This window comes from Schistocerca serialis, chromosome 9 (assembly GCF_023864345.2).
Source record: "Schistocerca serialis cubense isolate TAMUIC-IGC-003099 chromosome 9, iqSchSeri2.2, whole genome shotgun sequence".
Classification (NCBI taxonomy): domain Eukaryota; kingdom Metazoa; phylum Arthropoda; class Insecta; order Orthoptera; family Acrididae; genus Schistocerca; species Schistocerca serialis.
Genome location: NC_064646.1, coordinates 186,893,609 through 186,912,188, shown reverse-complemented (window position 1 = coordinate 186,912,188; position 18,580 = coordinate 186,893,609).

Genomic DNA, 18,580 nt, shown 5'->3' with positions numbered 1-18,580 from the left:
TGTTCAGACGTACCTACGTTCTGTATTTTAATTTAAAAAATCTACCTGTTGGCAACTGTTCGTCTAAAATGTGAGCCATAAGTTTGTGACTATTACAGCGCCATCTATTACAAAGTGAAAACAGTGGTCCAACTAAAACATTCATATTTCTATACGTACTACACGAATATGTAATAAAACATCAGGGTTCCTGTTTTCAAAAAACGAAGTTGATATCCGTTTGACCTATGGCAGCGCCATCTAGCGGGCCAACCATAGCGCCATCTGGTTTCCCCCTTCAAGCTAGTTCTTTATAGTTTTTTAGTTTGACCCTTATTTCTTGAAATATTTGGCCTGGTAGCGATCAATGGACCACCCTCTATATGCATATTGCTGTCCCATGACTTGTCAACTCAGTGTATAAAAAGTACAAAAATCTGATTGCCCTGGGGTCTCCTTGTAAGTGCATATACTAAAAGAATCCTGAGGGCACACTCTGAGGAATTGACTGGACAGTCGAGAACGACTATGGCCCAGAAGCCCTCGCCAGCGTCGCCGCCAAAAAAAGTCGACGTGCGCTACATCTGGAGCGAGCAGTGGGAAGGGCAAGCGGGTGGGGTTGAACGACCGGCTCGTGTCAGCTGGAACGCAGACGTTGCGGCCTGTCAGCGCGGCGCGTGCTTGCCCCAGACACGACCGGGCCCGGCCCATTTTCGCGAACGTTATTGGCCCCTCCAGCGAATCAAAGGCGCCGTGGCCGCCAGCTGAGCAGGAATGCCGAAGAGGACGCGCCGCCGGAGGCGACCGGCTTTCCTTTCCGAGAGCCCTTTAGCGGGCAGCGCGGCCGCCGGCTCCAGTTCTTACCGTAGGACGTCGGGTCGACCTGCACCGGACGGAGATTTATCGATTCCCAGTAATTTCTCGCGTCGCGCACTCGATACGTGTCGTGATGCTTCCCGCTGCCTTGTAGGGCGCACGACCACCCACGGAATGCCCCGGGGCCGGCGCGACGGCGTCGTTACACTGGTCGCTACACCGCGCCGTACTGTTCTTCAGCCGTGGCTCATTTGTCCGCTCCCTTTTGCGCAGCGGCGTCCGTCGGCGGCAAATCTCCGTGCAGACCGAAAGGTTAAATTTACGGCCGCAAAACTGCATCGCTAATTGGAACATCTGGCCGTGCGCGGTAGTTAACGCCGTCGGCCGGCGTCGTTTCTCACGGGCTGCGAGCACATCTCGGCGCAGATCGTCACGCGTGTACCTGAGAAGTACATCCCATTTCTTTCCCACTCAGTTCGAGTTTGATGTCGACAGTGACATCGACTGGTACGTCGCGCTCTTCGTGTTTGGAAACGACTCTGCAACAGTAATCAGTCGACCGTCGACATGGTCGTCCCAAAACATCCTGAGGTGTGGGCTTGATCTATTATTCTGTTATTCTGCGTAACGGATTAATCTGAGATGTACCCTGTACCCTGTGGCTCCTGCAAGATGCAATTTCCACCCCCACACTACTACAGAAGTAAGACAGGCGCTCCTAACGTTCTAAAGAGAAATGCCTGAAAAACTTTCAGCAATAAATATCTTCTGGAGTCGTCCGCTGTAAGGAAATGACACAAAAATTCACAAAATTTCTTACGCAACTAGTGGGATACTTGGGTACTGGAGTAGTGCTAGTTAGAGTAAGAAAAACATGAAACTAACGAAAGTTATTATTTATTTTGCAATAATTCTGAGAAATCACAATGGCACATTTAGTTATGAATTGAACAAGTTATATCCTGGTTCTTTTCTGAATGTGAAGTTACCTCTCAAGGATAGGATTCGCTAATGAAATTTCTATACAAAGTTTAAGATGGTTGTTGACTTGGCAGAATGGCTGAGAGGCGCGCCTACTCAACTTGAGTAATTATCCTTTAGAATGTTGCTAGGTATGGTCGAGGCTGTCACGTGTGAAATGCAGTGAAGTGTACTGTTGTGGAGGAAATATGGGGCTCGCAATAGCTGTAGCGCACAGTACCGTAAGCTGCGATGACTGCTGTCTGCGCCGCTCGCTGCTGACAAAGAAGATAACTCTCGTTCTATCTCGATTGACCTTCGCCAATCAAACTCCCCCTACACCCTGATGAAGTCAAGGACTCCTATTCGCCCCTAGTCTAACTATTGGCGTGGTACACTGGTCAGATAACCAGTCCACTGCGATGCCACTCAAAATTCGCTCGCAGGCGTTTAACTATAACTCTGTCCGTTCACACCGCACAGTAAGTGTGTCGGCCAACACAATGAACAACGCTTAATCACAAGGACTCAGTATAGAGTAGCACTTCGATTCGCTTTCGATTGAGGTGCTCTCCCAGTGAAGTACTGAGGAGAGACTTCTTCCTCACTCCAAGAGCAACAACGGAATGGCCCGTCTCCACGCCAGACGTGAAGGGGTATATCTTTCAGTCTCTTCCATTATTCCTTCAGCTCAAGGCATCAGAAATATCGTCTGCCAATCAGCATTGCTCTTCTAAAATGGGAGAATGACGTTTCGTTTAAGGCGACCAATCCGGAAACCTGTAGCATTATCGTTTGGCGTTTGCTGTCTCCCTGTGAAAATCTCTGAAACTGTGTGCTACGTGTACAGAATGCGTAGGCTGGCCTCTCCCACACAATGTAGCGGAATTTGCTTTTAAGCCGAACATGGGGGTGTTCCCCCCCCCCCCCCCCCTTTCACTCGGGCCCACGCTGTCCCCTACACGCGCAGTCACCGGCCGACATAGGCTGGGTCGTCCTCTGAAGGGACCGGCGTCCCATGGTGCAATTTCTTTCCCGAACTAAAAGCTTCTGTGACCATCGTGTCTGGAATGTATGTGTGTACGCCAGCCTCGATTATTTCAACCCCGGTGCGCTTACTCGTTAATTGCATATCGTTTACATGAATTTATACAACATTTACTTCATCTTATCAAGTTTGGGTTCAAATGAAGCGTCTTGGTTTGCGGAATATGACTGTGAGGGCGGAATATGTGAGCAATGAAGGTCAGGAGACCACGACATCTTACAACATAATGCCATCAGGCAAGCCTCACTCTCAGTATTTATCTTGTTTTCTGATAAGTAATGCAATACTTTTTCTCTGAAAGCAGGTTGGTTTTATTCTGGATTCAAATACACCCTACTATTCCCCACGCTTTTGGCTACTAGCCCCTTTTCCAACATAATCTACGTTCTGTGTTACGGCCTTACGCCAACTTACTTGCAAATCCTATGTGCCGGTGTGGTACCACTCCATTGGTCGATGTCGGAAGAACGTCTTACCGCGTCAGTAAGCTCCCCATCATCCAAGTACTTCTTCCCGCGGAGTGCATCCTCCATTGGACCAAACAGATGGGAGTTGGAAGGTGCAAAATCCGGGCTGTAGGATGGATGAGGAAGGGAAGTTCTTTGATATTTTGTGAGCTCGTCTCGGGTGCGCAGATTTTTGTGAAACCTTGGGTTATCATGGGGAAGAAGGAGTTCTCTTGGATTTTTGTGGTGTCAAACACTAAAGTGGTTTCTTCAAGTTCCTAATGCTAGTACCACAATGCACTGGACATTTGATCGTTGCACAATGAGGGAAGACATCAAACAAAATACCCCTTCAGAACACCAGAATACATTCGTCATAATTTTACCGGCTGACGATGCGGCTTTGTACTTTCTCTTCGGAGGAGAGGTGGCGCGGCACCACTCCATGAATTGTCCTTTTTCTTTCTGGTTCGAAGTGATGAACGCGCGTGTCGTCACCTGCGACGATGTTCGACAAAAAAAGTCACTATGAGCCTCGTTACGTGCATGTAATTCCGCAAAAATGGTCCTGTGTCACGCTTTATAGTCTTCTGTTAGGCGACGAGGAACCCAACGAGCACAGAACATTCCGTACTTTCTGTACGCCAACTGGTGGACGAGTGTGTCACCACTACCAACAGTGATGTCCAGTTGTGCCGCAAGGTGTTCGATTGTGGTCCGTCGATCACCTTCAACGAGAGGATCAGCACGTTCCAACATTGCAGGCGACAGACCGGACAGGTTTGCGCAACATTGTTGCGACGATGACACGCGCCGCGCCCAACGACTCACCGTGCTCTTGTTCAGAGCAAGATCTCCGTAGATATTCTGCAAGCGCCGCTGCTCAGATTTTCCGCCAAAAGAAATTCAATGGCAGCTTTCTGCATGGAACGCATCTCTGTTACATACGTCACTCTGAAGGCTACGTATAACGCCGACGACCTCAGCAGTTTAGTCCCATAGGAACTTACCAAAAATTTCCAGCATTTGTTACAGGGTCCGCAACGGGAATATTCCATGATATCCTACAACGAATTTCACATTTTTCAGCCGAAACTGATTGGGCAATCCAGGTCACCCGATATGAATACCATCGAATATTTATGGGACATAATCGAGAGGTCAGTCCGTGCACAAAGCTCCGCACCGGCAACACTTTCGCAATTATGGTTGGCTATATAGGCAGCATGGCTCCGTATTTCTGCAGCGAACTTCCAATGACTTGTTGAGTCCGTGCTATGTTGAGCTGCTGCACTGTGACAGGGAAAACGAGCTCCGACACGATAATAGGCGGTATCCCATGACTTTTGTCACCTCGGTGTATTTCAGTTTGTGGTTGGTGATTCATCAAGCACTCATAATCCTGGAAATACCTCACAGGGAAGACCTGTGGACATAGTCGCAACTCGAAGAGAAGATAACGAAGCCAACTACAATTCAGTCACTTTAGTAAAATGTTATATGTCAGTAAAGGGAACTAGCCCTTCAGTGATATTTCCTTCAGATTAATGACAAAAATCCCTTCAACGGACACGTCATTCTACAGATGTTATTGGTGTCTTACGACTGTGATTTATGCGCTACGGAGCACCATCCCATTTTCTGAGCACCGTGCGGCAGTACCACGCCGTATCATTTTGTGGGCACTGGATATCTCGAGAAGGTCCGAGAACCTGGGCTGCCCGTTCACAGGACCTACGTCCGTTGGATTACTGGTTATGGAAACATTTAAATGCATTGGTGTACGAACAATCCATGGACAATGTGCAGTCATTATAGGAGTCTGTGAATAATGCATGTGACACGATCTGAATGGAACTGCGAATATTTGAAAGTGCATGATTTACTATGAAGAAAGGCTGAAAGATGTGTGAGGACGCATGGGAACCACATGCAACACAGCCAGTAATGTCCACTTCTACGTAACAGTTTTGTATGTGTGAAGGTGGGCCCATATCTCAACAAACCATTTTAAGAAATTTTAGTCTGCTTTTGACCAATATCATTTCTCATAGGAATAAATGACACTTATCTTGAACATACTGTACACTCGGAAAGATTCGGTGATGAGGACGAGAGTGTGGAAACCAAATGGAAAAAAAATTCAAAGGAATCGTGCAATATACCCTAGCCAAGCATTTTTTGAGTAACGTCTTAAGGGATGGGAAAGACCCACAATTATTTAATACCCGTGTTAGAAAACTGCTACTTAAACAAAGAGAACTTCATCTGAGATTCAAGAGAAGTAAAAACCTAGCCGACAAACAAAAGCTGAACGAAGCTAAAATGAGCGTTAGCAGAGCAATGAGAGAAACGTTCAGTGACTCTGATAGTAAAACTTTGTCAGCCGATATGAGTAAATACTTTAAGCTGTTTTGGTCGTATGTAAAGTCAGTAAGTGGACAAAATCAGCGATTCATTCACTTAGTGACCAAACTGGCATCGAAACTGAAGATAACAGAGAGAAGGCCGAGATACTGAATTCTTTCTTTTGAAATTGTTTCAGCGCGGAAGATCGTAACACGGTCTCTCCTTTCAATCGTCGTACGAAATGGCTGATATTGAGTTAGTTGATCGCAGAATAGAAAAACAACTACAATCGCTTCCTAGTCGAAAGGCGTCAGGACCAGATGAATTATCTATTAGATTCTACAAAGATTATGCGAAAGACTTGCTCCTCTTCTAGCAGTAATTTATCGTAGATCGCTTGAGCAACGAAGGGTACCTAGCGCAAAAAGTGAAGGTCATTCCCGTTTTTAAGAGGGGCCGTAGAACAGATGCACACAATTAAAGATCTTATCGTTGACGTTGATGTGTTGTAAAATTATAGATAATGTTCTATGGTCAAGAATTATGACGTTTTTGGAGAGTGAAAATCTTATCATAGAAATCGACACGGGATTCTGCAAACAGAGATCCTGCAGAACTCAGCTCTTTCTGTTACTCCATGAGATGCACTGCGCCGTAAACAATGGCAATGAGGTTGATGCCGTGTTCTTTGACTTCAGAAAGATATTTAACACCGTCCCGGCATTGCCGTTTAGTGAAAAATATACGAGCTTTCGAGTATCGGAGCGATTTGAGACTGGATTCAAGACTTCTTTGCAGACAGAACTGAACACGTTGCCCTGAATGTAACAAAATCGGCAGGTGTAAAGGTAATTTGCGAAGTATTGATGAATGGTGCAGACTCTGACAGTTGACCATGAGCGTAAATAAATTTAACGATGCGCATACATAGGAAAAGAAATCCACTACTGTATATATGACAAACCGCTGAAAACGGTAAGTGCCGAAAAATATCTAGAAGTAATTATCCAGAGCTACCTTAAGCGGAATGACCACATATAACAAACAGTGGGAAAAGCAGACTACAGACTCAGATTCGTAGGAACAGACTTAAGAAAATGTAACTCATCCACAAAGGAAGTGGTTTATATGGCACTTTTTCCACCGGTTCTTGAGTATTGTTCATATATTCGGGATCCCTGCTAGATAGGACTGATAGAAGAGATAGGGAAGACCCAACAGAAAGAGGCACGTTTCGACAGGAGACTGTTTAGTCGGCACGAGAGCGTTACGGGGATGCTCAACAGACTCCAATGGCAGACGTTACAAGAGAGGCGTTGTGCATCACGGAGAAATTTACTATTGAAATTCGAAAGAAAACTTACCGGGAAGTGTCAGACAATATGTTATTTCCCCCACATACGTCTCGCGTAATGACCATGGGGGGAACATTCCAGAAATTAAAGACAATACAGAGTCTAACCGACAATGATTCCTCCCACTCGCTATTCGCGAGTGGAACGGCGTTAGAGGGCCCAGATAGTGATACAAAATTATCCTCCGTCACACACCATTAGGCGGTCTGTGAAGTATGACTTAGATATATATACAAATAGCGTTGTTCTCATCAGAATAGATATCAAACCATCACTGTCAACAATATTTCAGGTATTCACGCCGACGTCGCAAGCAGAGGATGAAGAAGAAGAGAGAAAGGATGTAAGTATACTGAATAAGAATACTGAACGGGTGAAACAAGCAGATAAAGAGAGATGAAAATTAATAATCATGGGAGACTGGGATACAATTGCAAGGGAGGGAGTAGAAGAAAGGGACGTGGGAGAATATGGGCTTGGTAGCAGGAATGAGAGAGGAAAAAGAAAAATTGAGTTGCTAATAGCGAACACTTCGTTCGAGAATCACAAGAGGAGGAGTTACACTTCGCAAACGTCGGGAGATACGAGAAGATTTCAGTTAGGCAGATATTCCGGAATCAGATTTTCGATTGTATAGCATACGCAGGACTAGATATACACTCTGATCACAATTTTGTAATGAGAGGATAGGCTGAAGTTTTAGAAACTAATCAGGAAGAATCTATGTGCAATCAGAAGTGATACGAAAGTATTAACGAATGAAGAGGTACTTCTCTAACACTGTAGATACTGTGGTGCTCAATAGTAAATTCTGTTGAAGAGAAATGGACGTCTAGAAGGGGCAATGACCGAAGTTGTGAAACACGTATGTTGTGTGGCAGTGATGGCGAGGCATTGCAGAGTCTCTGACCAGACAGCTATTTGTCGTTCCTAGTCTGCGCTTGACCGCGCGAGAGTTCAGTTCTGTGGCAGTCGAGTTACGAGGCGGTTCAGTTGCGGGTTAGCAGTTGTGTGTGAGCAGTCAGCGGGCGTCGACATGGCATTCTGGTCAAGATTCAGGACGAGGTTTATTGTTTTTAAATAAGGTAATGAAGCAGCATTGCGCTCAGCTAATGATGTAAATTAACTGTAACTAATTTGTCCAAGAATCGCCCCAATAATAATTTTGTTTTCAAAGCAATTTTTTTAACAAAGAATCCTTTAATGAAAGAAATATTTCCCTTGCTATTCCTTAAAGAAAAGTTTCCCTTAAATTCAAAATTTTTGCAATGAATTTCCTCCAAGCTATGGCGAAAAATAAGAGCAGATGCAGTTTTACTAAGGTAAGAATTACAGTTTAATTAGTGAACAGGGCCTAAGATCGACATTTCGGTCTGTTTGTGTTTTCATTGTCACTGAGATTTTATTATCACTGAATTGACTTTCATTTTTTGTGAGGAACTTATACTTGGGTCAGATAGCTAGTTTTCATTTAATTGTCATTGTCATTAAATTTATTTGCTGGGAGGTTACATTAAGTTGTATTCTAGTTAACATTCAATTATTGTGTTCAAAATTTCTCTGGGAGGTTACACTTAGCTCAATGTCCATTTGCATTTAAAATAATATCTTTTAAATTTTTGTGGGGAGGTTACACTTGGCGACACCCGCTCCAGGATCGTATTTCGTTGAGAATCTTCTGAAACGTAGCCAGATATCTGCTCTTATTTGCTTAAATATAATTAGCATTTGGCGCAACGCTTGTACTAAATTTATGACTTTCTTTCCTCAGATAATCGGCAATTCGTTGCTCTGTTGTATTTGTGTATTGCTTTTGCATTGTGCTTATTTGTTTTGTGAATAATTGTGACTATAGCAAAATGCCGCGAAAGACTGTGAATAGTGTATCGCGAGGTATTATGAATGAAATTACCGACTTAAACAACGTGACCGATAGTAATTGTGACACGCAGTGTAATGATGACAATCCTGCGTTCACTGACAATCAGTGCATCCCAACCACTAATGATGATTTTTGTCTTAATGATGAACAAACGAACTCGGTTATGTCCTCTGTTAATTTGACGACAATTGATGACGCGGGGCGCACTATTGTAATGGGCACTGCCCAGCTTAACACACCCGGTTTGGAAAATTCAAGTAACGTACAGACAAATTTTTCTAATGAAAATGGACAGGGTATTGAAAATACGAGGGATCCATTTAATTCCGAAATAGTGACCGACAGTGTACATCCGACTGATAAACGTTTTTGTAAATTACAGAATGACCAAATGGTCACACAAAACGAGACAATTCCAGATCCACCATTAATTAGCACAGAGAATAGAAATGCTAATTTTGGCTCGGATCAAATTATGGCACTATTGCTGCAACGAGTTAACCAAATTATTGAAAAACAAGACAACCAGAGTGAAGATAACAAACAATTTAAAGAGAATTTTAGACAACAGAGTGAAGATTTCAGACAACTTAGAGAACAGAACAAACAAGATAATGAAAATCTTAAACAACACTTAAATGAAAAATTAGGCAACAATTCCAGACAGCTTAGTGAACAGATTAGAGCCGTTGCCGCACAATGTCATGATACTAAGGAACAGTTGCACGAGGAAATAGAGGCTTGTTCAAGAAAAAGTAGCGAAGAAATTTGGTCTGTTGCTCAAGAATTAAGGGAAATGCAAACAGCTGCAACAGAAACACTTAGAGACGAAATTAGCGGAGTCGCTAAACAATGCTCTGAAAAGGCTACACAATTACGCGACGAGTTTAAAGCAATGACAGCAGAACTTTTGCGCACAATGGATGAAAAGATTGACGCGAAATTCGACCAACAGAACTCTCAAATTAACGAACGTCTTAGTCTTCACATACAAAACAGTGACATGCGTTTCCGTAAATTTATTCAGGATCAAAATAAAGTAAAACGTCAAGTCTTGGAAACAATCACTGCTCAGAGACAAGAAGACAAACGTAAAATGTTTGCGAAGGCAAAAACGTATGTAGACAACAATATTGCCACAGTGTCCGACGAAATTAATACCATCAAACAGTCGAACACAGAATTACGTGATGAAATTACGGATCTTAAATCGAAAACAGACACATACACAACCGATTTTCAAACAGTGACCGACAGACTCGAACAATTAGAACTAACACAGGATTCCGATGTAATTCAAGCTGACGTTAAAAAACTGAACGAAACTACACGTAAGTTGCAAAAACAGATTAATGCTACTGACACGAAAAACGATGATCAGGTAGGGGTACTGACTGAAAAATGTGATGAATTGGCCAGTCGTATTGATGTTATCGAAAGTACTAATGACAATAAATCAGACGATACTCCACAGGTTTCATTTAACCAAACACCTGAATTTCAAAATTTGCAGCAGACAATTAATGAGATCGATTCATCTAATAACACCTTACGTAGAAAATCGTCATGTTTACAGCAAGAGGTAACAGAGATAAAAAATGTTTCTGGGTTCAACACATCACAGCAGACGCCACTTTACGAACATTTGTCAGAGTCACGCAGCGCGTATAATGTGAGCAATTTACAGAAACTACGCGACTTAAAATCCGAAAAGCCACGCGACTTAAAATCTGAAAAGCTACGTAACTTGAAATCCGAAATGACACAGACAAACAGATTCACACACAAACCTGAACGTGTTCACAAATTCAGAGACAAGAACGTAGATTACGAGCAATGTTTATCTGTAAGAAAATCTAAGGAATTTAATAATGACAGAGCACAGATACACGATTTGCACTGTATAAGACAATTTATTTTTGTACTTTCACCGCTATTACCTGTAATGCAGAAGCTAGCTTTGAACCTGATGCGACAATTTGCTATTGTATTTTCATCAGCATTGCCTATAATGCAGAAATTGGAATTAGCATGGATACAACAATTTGCTTTTGGAATTTTACCGCTATTGCCTCTAACGCAAAAACTAAAATTTATTCTCAGTGCGTAATAGACCTCAGGGGATTCATTACGCTTTAACGAATATGTGCCGTAGCGTGCATAGGGCCCCGAGCTGTAGTAGTGCTGTTTCATCTTTAGTTTTCTGCACTGCTGCCTTCTCTTCTACTATCCTTTATATCTATCAAAATAGCTCTTTAACTATTGCTCTACCTAGTATTAAGAATGACTACTGAAAACCGGATATGACAAATTTTTACCGAAAGTGACAATTTTCCTTAGACACTCCCGTAATGACAACTATCGCCGTAATTTTAATATCAGATAAAATTTTAATCATCAGTATGTGTAATATTAGCAGCAACAGCGAATGCATTTTAGTAACAATAGACGTTTTTCACCACAACAGCATGAAAGTCAGCCGCTTAGTATACCTAACCAACAATGTAATACACAAGGTCAGCCAAGCTTTAATGTTTCGCCGCGTGCACGTATAGTCTCAGCTACAACAAATAGTAACGCACAGCAGCAAAGAAATAACTACGTATAGAAACATACTACACTCCTGGAAATTGAAATAAGAACACCGTGAATTCATTGTCCCAGGAAGGGGAAACTTTATTGACACATTCCTGGGGTCGGATACATCACATGATCACACTGACAGAACCACAGGCACATAGACACAGGCAACAGAGCATGCACAATATCGGCACTAGTACAGTGTATATCCACCTTTCGCAGCAATGCAGGCTGCTATTCTCCCATGGAGACGATCGTAGAGATGCTGGATGTAGTCCTGTGGAACGGCTTGCCATGCCATTTCCATCTGGCGCCTCAGTTGGACCAGCGTTCGTGCTGGACGTGCAGACCGCGTGAGACGACGCTTCATCCAGTCCCAAACATGCTCAATGGGGGACAGATCCGGAGATCTTGCTGGCCAGGGTAGTTGACTTACACCTTCTAGAGCACGTTGGGTGGCACGGGATACATGCGGACGTGCATTGTCCTGTTGGAACAGCAAGTTCCCTTGCCGGTCTAGGAATGGTAGAACGATGGGTTCGATGACGGTTTGGATGTACCGTGCACTATTCAGTGTCCCCTCGACGATCACCAGTGGTGTACGGCCAGTGTAGGAGATCGCTCCCCACGCCATGATGCCGGGTGTTGGCCCTGTGTGCCTCGGTCGTATGCAGTCCTGATTGTGGCGCTCACCTGCACGGCGCCAAACACGCATACGACCATCATTGGCACCAAGGCAGAAGCGACTCTCATCGCTGAAGACGACACGTCTCCATTCGTCCCTCCATTCACGCCTGTCGCGACACCACTGGAGGCGGGCTGCACGATGTTGGGGCGTGAGCGGAAGACGGCCTAACGGTGTGCGGGACCGTAGCCCAGCTTCATGAAGACGGTTGCGAATGGTCCTCGCCGATACCCCAGGAGCAACAGTGTCCCTAATTTGCTGGGAAGTGGCGGTGCGGTCCCCTACGGCACTGCGTAGGATCCTACGGTCTTGGCGTGCAATCGTGCGTCGCTGCGGTCCGGTCCCAGGTCGACGGGCACGTGCACCTTCCGCCGACCACTGGCGACAACATCGATGTACTGTGGAGACCTCACGCCCCACGTGTTGAGCAATTCGGTGGTACGTCCACCCGGCCTCCCGCATGCCCACTATACGCCCTCGCTCAAAGTCCGTCAACTGCACATACGGTTCACGTCCACGCTGTCGCGGCATGCTACCAGTGTTAAAGACTGCGATGGAGCTCCGTATGCCACGGCAAACTGGCTGACACTGACGGCGGCGGTGCACAAATGCTGCGCAGCTAGCGCCATTCGACGGCCAACACCGCGGTTCCTGGTGTGTCCGCTGTGCCGTGCGTGTGATCATTGCTTGTACAGCCCTCTCGCAGTGTCCGGAGCAAGTATGGTGGGTCTGACACACCGGTGTCAATGTGTTCTTTTTTCCATTTCCAGGAGTGTATTTCAATTCCTATCGCAATGCACCGTATAGGAATGACTATTACGACAGACGTAAAAACAATGAGCACAATTATCAGCGTACATTTAATAACAGTCTATCTTATCAGCAGCAAGAACATTAGCAACAACAAATAATCATGAATGAACCAGACAATAGGTGTCATCTATAGCGTAACACGTCAGTAAGAAATAACAGAGCAGTTCAAATTGTGGATATGCCACAGCATCCTCCCGTAAATAACAGCACGTACGACATAATTTGACCAGACACAGTACAGGTTGCATATTCCAGTAACGTAAGCAATAATTTTGACACGCAGAATCTTGTTCACGAGAATGTTATTTGAAACACGCCTTGTTGAATGCACCACTTTTATCGCACCCAGACCTTACCAGAAATTTTTCCGTTGCCACCGATAGTTCTAACACCGCTTTAGGCGTACACATTTTTCAGGAAATTGAAGAAGATGGCTCTACAGTAATTGAAAACATCGCATTTGCAAGCCGCATTTTGTCACCTGCTGAACGAAATTATTCCGTCACAGAACTGGAAACATTATGTGTTGTATGGGCTTTTACGAGATTTAGGCATTTTCTTTATGGAAGACACACCACCGTTTACACAGACCACAGAGCGATACAATTTTTACTTTCAGCTAAATTTACTCACGACAGGTTAAGTAGATGGAAACTGTATTTACAGGAATTTAATTTTACGATTGTTCACATTCCCGGCATACAAAATGTTATAGCAGACGCACTATCGCGTTCTCTGAGCAACAATCAGCAAGACGTAGCAACCAACTTCTGCAAAGCAAATTTCAGTGTCATGTACATTCAGCAAATTGCATTTGAAAATTTTATTTCATCGTCATTACAGGACATAGCACAAGAGCAAAATAAAGACAATGTGTGGAAAGAAATTAAACACCTTTGGCTAGATAAGAATAATGTTACGATTAGGAACCACTACACTGTACGCAATGACATTCTGTTTCGTCGCTCTCATCCAGACAGCAACAATTGGTTATTATGCATTCCTGACGAACTGGTTAACAAATTAATCTGGTACACTCATTTAAGCTACGCACATTACGGAGCCAGAAAATGTTTTCTTATACTGAGACAGAACTGTTATTTTCCCAACATGGAAAAACGTATACGACAAGTTTTAGCGTCGTGTAAAATTTGCCAGAAAGCTAAGTCAGACACAACTTCACATATTCCTCCATTATATCCCATTATACCTGTTAAATTAAGACATATGGCCGCAGTAGACATTTTTGGTCCGATTCCCAGAACTAATAGAGGTTTTTGCTACATCTTTGTCGCTGTTGAACTCACTTCAAAATTTGTTACTTTCACACCGTTACGCAAAGCTACTGCTAAAACTGTTTCGAAAACATTTGTAAAACATTTTCTATTTCATGTAGGGCATGTGATGAAAGTAATTTCCGATAATGGATTACAATTTCGTTCTGCTATATGGACACGCATGTTACGAGCTAGAAACATTTCTCCGATCTATATATCCAAGTACCACGCTTCTTCGAACCCTTGTGAACGATTAATGAAAGAAATTGGTAAACTGTGTAGAATATATTGCCACAAAAGACATATTGATTGGGATACGTACATATTCTCATTCCAAGATGTAATTAATTCCATACCAAATGAATCCACTATGCTATCTCCGCCTGTTATACTGAAAAACGTTGAACCACCAAACAAAATTAAAGAATTAGTACACTTCCCTACCTGTCGTCGACTAAGACACCACGAAATAATTGACATTGCGCAGAACAACATCAAACGTGCCGCAGAGCGCCGGAGAAGACAGCAAAAACAGGTTTGTACACGCCGAGACTTTCACATTGGACAGAAGATATTAGTACGTACACACTATTTATCCAGCAAATTAAAAGGTAAGTGCAGTAAATTTGAACTTCTATACGCAGGTCCATATCGGATTCGCAGTATACCTCACCCCAATGTAGTACACGTCGAAACTCTGAGAACCAGAAAATCGAAAGGAAACCACCACCTATCCAACATAAAACCCTTTATTGAGTGAACATACTTTACGATTTATCACACTATAATGCTATTTACTAGGTTTTATGATCATTTATGCAATTATATTCACATGACTAATTATTGATGATTATCGTATTTTTTCTTGGCAAGTGCCCGGCAAGGTAAGGTTAGCAGGTCGCTCTTCTTGTCGTTACACATCGGACCGTGCACATTTTCCATTTTTTTTTGTGTGTATGATTGTTTTCCAGTTTTGTTTGTATGCACTGTGAAATAGTTAAGGTATAACACACCGGTTGACTTTGACACATTTTTGCCCTATGATATCTCAACATCGTGACTATCTACATTTTTTTTTTTTTTTTTTTTTTTTGCTGCTGCATTGTGATTGTACATTTTTTGCCTTTGAACACTGTCTATGCTTTTGACATATTACGTTTTCTGTCATGTTATGCTGTATGCTTAATTGTGCCACCATTAACAAGTCATTATTTAGTGGGTATATGATTTAAATGCAAGGCATTAATCTTTGTTCATCAATTTCAGAAAGAAATGATGCGTAAAGGAAATAAATTAAACAGAAATGGGAATTTCACCTACGGAATAGACGAAAGAAGATGCAAACACCTTATGAGGAAGAGTAAATGGATCAGAATTAACAAGCATTAACAAGAATATATTATACTCATCGTAGAATAGCAGTCTTAACTAATTTTTTATTTCAGAATACAAGGCTATTGATGCAGGCTGTCAGACAGAACTACACATCTTAGTTTTAGTGGTGAAATATGCTAGAGATAAGGAATAGTTGTGTAATGAGTAATGAAGTGATTTTTTGCAGATGATAATGAATGCTGATGAAGAGTAATGATGAAGAATATGCTACTATGAATAATGAAGTTTTTCTTTACAGGTGATGATAATAATGAAGTTAAGATAATATGGATAATGAAGTTTTTCTTTACAGATGAGGATGATGTTGAAGTTTCTGTATTTATGCTATGTAGTTATTTAAGTATTTGTTGCAGTTTGTTTTGACAGTATGTTTTATATCGTATGGTATGATGACTGAAGGTTTTGGAAAGGACAGCTATGGAACACATTTTTATACACATTTCACTACCTGTTAATTCGAAGTTCACTACTTTTCAGCATAGTCTGCGTTTCTTCTTTCAGCTCAATAATCCATTTTGTATTGTAACCTCCCCACAGAAATTTTGAAAGACAAAAAAATAATAAATGGGAGCCAAGCGTAACCTCCCTAGCAATTAAATTTAATGACAATAAAAATGAGAAAGCTCTCACGAAATTAATGAAAAACAATTCAATGCTAATGAGACTTCAGTGACAATGTAAACTCAATTAAACCGAAATATCGGTCTTTGGCCCTGCGCAAAAAAAATCAGAATTAATTTCTTACCTCATTGAAACTGCATGTCAAATTTCTGCTCTTATTGTTGGCCACGGCTTGGAGGAAATGCATCGCAAGTTATATATTTTTTTTTTTTTTGAAATTCAACTGAAACTTTTCTTTAAAGGAAATGGAAGGAAATCGTTCGTTCCATTAAATAGTTCTTTTGTTAAAAAAATTGCTTTAAAATCAAAATTATTGTTGGGGCACTTGTTGAAAATTAATTACAATAAATAAACTTTACATTATCTGATGTGCGCAATGCAGCTTGGTTACCTTAATTAACAATATACCTCATTCAGCATCTTGACCAGAGACCCATGTCGACGCCTGCGACTGCGTCCCGCTCGCGACCGTACTCGACTACTACTGCTACCAGACTGCACTGGCCTACTGTTACCGACAGACTACTGCTCGCAACTCTCGCGCGGTCAAGCGCAGACTAGGAACGACAAATAGCTCTCTGGTCAGAGACTCTGCAATGCCTCGCCATCGCCGGCACACAACATACGTTTTTCAGTATTTTTTTTTTCTAGGAGAAGCTTTTCATGATACTAAACTTGTTACTTATTATACCTGTTCTAGTACTTGCATTTTTATTTTTTACCCATTTGTGTCTATAATTTATAAATGTGATCACATATACTGCCTTGTTACATAGCCTTGCTACAGCCGACTCATGACAAATGACGTTACCTATCCTCATTTGCAGCAATAGGTCAAAAGCAAAAATTGTTATGCCTCAGCAATTAATTATTGATCCCAACGCAATGCATTGCTAGCACAAAAACAAAAAAAAAAATGTATTACCAGTCCCAAATACTGCTACTAGTTTAAGAGAATTCTGAATAATACTGATCAGCTCTGAATAGTATGTCACTTCAGTAATGAGTTCTTAATGATACAAAAAAAAAATTATAAAATAATGCTTTGTAACTGGCAAATAACTGCCACTGTTTATTGTAATGAGACTACTTATAATGCCCATGATTATTAATGCTATGACTGTAATTAACTGATTTTTAAACATGACTTCTTAATGGTGTGTATCACCAGTTTCAAATAATGCTACTCATTTAAGAGAGTTCTGAATAATACTGTATGATGAACAATGTTTTATACTATTCAATACTTGCTGGCCATTAAGTGCCAATAATTAAGGTAACTAAATAAATTATGTTATTAATTATGCCATTAATTAGCTCCTGTTTTCAATGATGACTTTTCATGTTTTGGTAACTGGCCACTGAGTGCCAATAATTAATGTAACTAAATGACTTATGTTATTAATTATGCGATTAATTAGCTCCTGTTTTCAATGATGACTTTTCATGTTTTGGTAACTGACCACTGAGTGCCAATAATTAATGTAACTAAACGAATTATGTTATTAATTATGCCATTAATTAGCTCCTGTTTTCAATGATGACTTTTCATGTTCTATAACTGGCCACTGAGTGCCAATAATTAATGTCACTAAATGAATTATGTTATTAATTATGCCATTAATTAGCTCTTGTTTTCAATGATGACTTTTCATGTTTTGGTAACTGGCCAATGAGTGCCAATAATTTGTATAACTCAATGTATTATGTTAATGCTAGGCCAATAATTGACTCTCTTTTTCAATGAAGACTTCTGATGAACATTATTCTGTCATACTAAATATGTTTTGTAACTGGCCAAAGACTCCCGCTGTTTATTGTAATACGATTACCCATGATGCCAATAACTTAATTTTATGAACATTATTCTGTAATACTAAATTCATGGTACAGAAATGATCAATAACTGGGCTATGAATGCCGCAAACTACTAATGTAATTCCTAATCAAGACTAGTCTGTGGCTTAATGTCCTTCACCTTCTGACCTAACTACCTGGAATTACTGTAATATCCATTTGTCTTGTCCATCCTTATGATCATGGAGCACTATATTTGGTTTTTGCACTAATTCTACGTTGGTGTGCCTTGTAAGAGCGTGGTGTTGACACGACATGCTGTCCACCACCGTGAGCGATGGAGACGATATTATGGTCCCACTGTTTGGTGTACCTGATGTACTGCCAAAATGATAACAGGAAATATTACTACGACATTTCAGTGTCTTGGATACGCTGATAAATACTTCTGGGAAAAGAACTGCAAATTGTCTCACTTGGTGTTGTACTTTTGTGGAAAGATATGGACTTTCAGAGCAGCTGTGTGCAGCCTAAAGTGCTACAACCATGATGCCATCCTTCCCTTTCCTATCCTAAA